This window comes from Neopsephotus bourkii, unplaced genomic scaffold (genome assembly GCF_033783945.1).
Source record: "Neopsephotus bourkii isolate Nb327-2 ecotype Australia unplaced genomic scaffold, CSIRO-AGI_Nbou_v1 NB_53, whole genome shotgun sequence".
Lineage (NCBI taxonomy): Eukaryota > Metazoa > Chordata > Aves > Psittaciformes > Psittacidae > Neopsephotus > Neopsephotus bourkii.
Genome location: NW_026900570.1, coordinates 14205228 through 14210149, shown reverse-complemented (window position 1 = coordinate 14210149; position 4922 = coordinate 14205228). Strand labels below are relative to the sequence as shown.

Sequence of the window (4922 nt, the reverse complement as noted above, 5' to 3'; positions counted from 1 at the left end):
GGCTGCCCTCGTCCCGCGCACCGGAGCCGGGCTTGATATTTAATCCGGCTCTCTTCGGACAAAGACCCATCTTTTTAGCACGGAGAAACGCCATTGAGATGCGAGTAACCTTTAGGGTTATAGCCCAAACCGGGACCCCGGGGCATGAAAGATGCTGGCCGGGCTCTCTTCTAACCTGAACAAAAAGGATCTAAAAAAAAAAAAAAAAAAGAAAGAAAAAGAAAAACGCATTTCTTTCCCTCCCAACAAAGAATTCCCAATCATTTCATCTTGGGGGTGGATTTTTATTCCCGTGTCCACTCAGGATATTGAAATCGATCGCTGCAATATTTAATATATTACTGTCTTAGAGCCCTCTCTCTGTAAGACTGGGGTTATTTCTTGTCTGACTACGTCCCCTCCTCTAATAGCTCGTTCTGTACGTTTGTCTGCAGTGTAAAATAATTACAGTCTTCATTAAATACACAGTCATTTATGGCTGCGGTCAGTTTCCTAATTATGTTAAAAAGCAAACGCCAGCTAAATAAAGGTATCTTAATAGAATAAACTCCCAATAAATTCACAGGCACTTGATCAACAACTTCCACAAATACCTGAGGGTCTAACGACAATATTGGGACTGTTTTTTAATTATGTGAGGTTTATATAATGTACCCTTCATTTTTTGTTTAGCTTTCCTATAGTGACCTGTCCCATAACCTTGTAATCCACTGTGGGATATTTCTTTCTGGCCTCTTCCCTTTTGTTATGCCCCCACAGGTTTCCATCTTAGATGCCTTTTCTTTCCTTTTTTTTTATTCCTTAGTAAATGCGTCTTTAAAAATTATTTGACCTGTTTGACTTAGAGACGTGCGCAGCCATCTGTGGCTCGGGTTAGGCTTCGAGCTCCTACGTGATTTCATGATCTTCCCAAAGCAACACCTGAAAATTGAAAATAATAGTTCTTCCATGTTGGGGGAAAATGCTGCATTAGCAGCGTTTGCAAATGTCGATGACTCCTACATATTGGTGTGTGCCTGTAAATATACATAAATTCGCGGGTTTATTACCTCTTTGGGAGCGTATCCTCGATACTAGAAAATGTCCCGGCACAACCGAGGGTTTGCCACCCTGTCTTGCTAAGGCTGGATGTCGCTGGACATCCTTTGGGAAAACCAGGGAGCAACCTAAAGGACCTGCAGCACCTTGGCAGAAAGTGTGAGCTGGGGAGCGGTGGCTTTGCTTTTCCTGCATCCCTGGGAGCGAGGGAGGCTCCTGGCAAACGCTGTCTTCCCAGTCGGAGATCGGGGGAATCGGGCTTCAGGCTTTTATCACAGAGCAGCTCTTCCCCGGGAAGAAGCTGGTTGTTTTCTCAGGCGTGAGCTTTGTAGGTACTGCTGAGCAGAAGCTTTGCAGAACTAAGGTAAAACCGCAGTAAGGGCACTGCTGATTCTTCACAGCCCTGACCAGAGAGAGGGTCAGACTTGCTGAGTCCGGCGGTGCCTGAGAGGATACTCTAAGCACCTCTGCGGGCAGAGACAGCTCTTCTTCAGTGTGAGCCCCTTTTTCCTTCAGCACCCAAGCATGGGAACCTTAGGCTGGTGGAGATGCAGAAATGTTAATCTCTATCATGTCTATGCAAAGCTATTAACGCTATCGATTCTTAACTTTCTCAGCGAAGACAAATGTACCATATGTCGAAGTGTAAACACTTTAGAGTAAAATTAAAACCAGCTCTGTGCAATTGTCACTGTGCTTGATTCTAATACAAACTATCTGATGTTTATGTAGTTCGTCTTTCTAAAGGATCAGACGCCATCGACATTGCTAAACCAGAGACAAGCAGTGGATGTTGCGCGGGAGGCAAACTGGGTTTGTAGGTTTGGTGAAGTCGAAGCCGCGGCAAAACCGACCTCGCAGTTCGCGGGGCTGGGAGTTGGTGAACTCTCCGTTACCCTCCAGAGCTTTTCCCTAAAGCCGATGTCATCCGTCTCCTGTGGAAAACGGGAGGAACAACGGCAGCACGGCAGGCGGGGAGCTGGGCTCCGTGCTTCGGCCCGCAGCCTTCGCTGGGACCCTCGGCACAGCCGTTTACCGAGGGGATGGGGGTGGGAAGAGGGAAGGAGAGAGGCAAAAAGGTCTCGGGGAAGGCAGCAGCCACTTTTAAGTCTGCTGATGAGGAATTGCTGCCGGGTATCCTCCTTTTCCCCCCACGAGCAATGCAAACACGTATAAAGCTTCCCAGCTTTCAGGTGTGTTTTAAAAAGTTGACCCCCCTCCAAGACTCTTTAAGAAGCTCGGTTCTCCGGGGCGGAACAAACACCACCAAGTGCTCTGCGTGGAGGACAGGAGATAGCAGCGATTATCTGGAGAGCCTTTCTATTTATCGGCCTCTACGCAGCGAGATAGGGAAATACAAATGTTCCCGGACTTGATGAATGGCAGGGCTTGTGTGGAATTACTGCGTTTTACAGGCCCCTTTACGGGAGAAGGATACCGAAATCATAATGGAATTAATGAGATTTTACTGGCAAAATTTGTAAACCCCAGGTAACCATTTATAAACTTCCCCTAAAATGTAAGAGAGCCTGCGAGATCACAGTCGGGGAGATCTGACATTATTTTATAGCGCGCGTTAAACGCCATTCTCTCTTTTCTTCTCCCACATCATTTAGCATGAACATCTTTTTCCCTCCGGCGAACTTCGCCAGATTTTGACGGGAACGATTATGTCATAGCGGGAAACAACCTGAAAATCCTTCTCTTGGTTATAATGTCCTACTTCAAACATCCGCAGCAGACAAAGTTTTTCAAATCTTCTAGAAAACTGTACAAGGAATAGCACGATATCGCGATTTACCCTCGTGCAAACTATCACGTCCACCAAAGTGGAAATAGGAATTTCCAAATGCGAGCAACCCCTTTTTATTTTTAAATATATATATATTATCATTATTATTATTACTTTTCCGTGCAGTTTATTTGATAATATTTCTGGGTTTGCTATTGTGTCGGCAGTTTACCCCTGAATCCCAAGGAATACAAAAGCATCGCTGGTAAATACAAAACATATGTTCGCACAGGTTATGTGGCAGCTTTAGCACTCGCCGCCCCATTCACATGCATCTCCACGAAGGCACAAAGCCCCTGGAAACCCCAGCCCAGGCGCTGCTCGGCCGCGAGGTGGTCCGGGAGAGCAGAGGTTTTGCTGCGGGAGCAACAAGAAGCCCCGACAAATACCACGGAGGCCGGGGAAGGGGTCCCCGGCCTGAGCCGTGCTCCGGCCCTGCCGCAGCAGCCCCTCGCTTCACCACCAGCACCGGCTTCTCGGCGGCGCTGCTTGTTTTCTAGTTTATTTATTTTTTTTCCCCGAGAAAGGGGAATGACAGGGTGAAATATAAACCAAAGATGTGATGTGACCCGAGTGGCCACTGAAGGAGGGGGTTTAGGCAGGACCTGTTTCCCAGCTAAACTCTCTGCTGCTCTTTGGGGAAAACCAAATGCAGGTTGATGGAAACATCCTGTTTTGAGGGAAATGGACTGTACAGCCCTATCTCGCTGCTCCGACACTACTAATCAGCCTGGAAAAGCGCTGCGAGCCCAAGTCCCGGGGAAGCGGCAGCCGTGCATCTGACACGTTTGCAATTCAATCCTGAAAGGCGGGTAGGAAAATCGCTGCGCTCCGAGGTGCAGTGCCGGGGCTGCGGCGGCCTCTCCGTGCCCGTCCCCGCCTGGAGAGCCGCTGCGTTCCCCGCCTGCCGAAGGGGCGAGCCGCGGAGGGGAAGCCGACAGATGTGGGCTGTGCAGAAATCCGTGAAACAAGTGCTTTAAACCCTGGGGGATTTCTCCTAATAGCGAAATCAGAGAGGGAAAGATTTCAGGAAAGAGAATAGCCCAATATAAGTTTCTAGAGTGGAATTTACATTTCATCGCGATTTGTATTTTATAATATGCAGGCACGTGCGCTCGGAAGGCGTTTCGGTGAAACGGCGTTCACGTTCCAGCGGCGGGGGAGACCCCGCGTCCCCGGGTCCTCTGACCAACGGGAGCAGCAGCGTGCCCACCCCCCAACCTTCCCCCCCAGCGCCCACCTCGGGGGCCGGGATGTGGAGCCTGGCGAAGTTCACTGTAGCACCCCAACACCCCGAAGCTCCCTCCGGGAAGGGGCTGGAGGTGCTAGCTCCTGTTTATTTGTCTAAGGGAGATGGAGGAAAGAGAGGCCGAGCAGCGCGGGGCTGCCGAGGCGCCCCCCGCCCCCCTCGCCCGGCAAACGTGCTCCTCGGCAGGGCAGAGCACCCCGGGCCACCGAGGCCGTTAACAAAGGGGGGGAGAGGCCCCTGCACGTGTGCTTAGCCACAACGGGCCCGGCCGTGCGCCGGGAGAGTCGGCCGGGCCCGCTCCGCGCCAATGCTTCCCGGGCGGCCAGGCCGGCGGAATGGGATCACCGCCGTGCCGGGGTCCCAGCGCTTCCTCGCTGCCTGGGGGGCGTCCGTGTTAGCGCGGCCCGCCCCCTCCGCGCACCCGGCGCCACCGCCCAGAGGTCACCGTGCTGGTGCCGGGTTCTCGCTACGGGCCACATTAGCGGAGCGGCCATTTACTGCCCCTGGATTGCAGCAGAGACCGGGTTAGCCCATAAAGCCATTCACACTCAACAATGGGGATTTTCTCAACAATTAACAAGAAACAACATAATAAAGCCATTTACAAAGCCCTCGCTATTTACTATAAATTAGCCACTCTTTAAGAGACCAGTGCGTAATTTCACACGCTTTACAGCCCTGACTGCATTTTAGACGCAAGAGCAAACAGCCCTGTTGCACTTTCTGAGCTGACCTCGCTCACTGTCCCCTCCCCGGGCCGGCTCCGCGGGGGCAGCGGGCGCACGGCCTCCGCCGAAACCCCAAGGCCTTCACCACGGCCCCGAGGCCTCCCCCGGCGCCGGG

At 51.6% G+C, this 4922-nt stretch overlaps 1 long non-coding RNA gene across 1 annotated transcript; it reads left to right on the top strand.

Moving 5' to 3' along the window:
* Window positions 1–784: 784 nt before the first annotated feature.
* On the top strand, window positions 785–3029 carry LOC133209699 (uncharacterized). Its single transcript, XR_009724739.1, has 2 exons — window positions 785–2529; window positions 2655–3029. It is a non-coding gene; the product is annotated as an uncharacterized LOC133209699 (long non-coding RNA).
* The last annotated feature ends 1893 nt before the right edge of the window (window positions 3030–4922 follow it).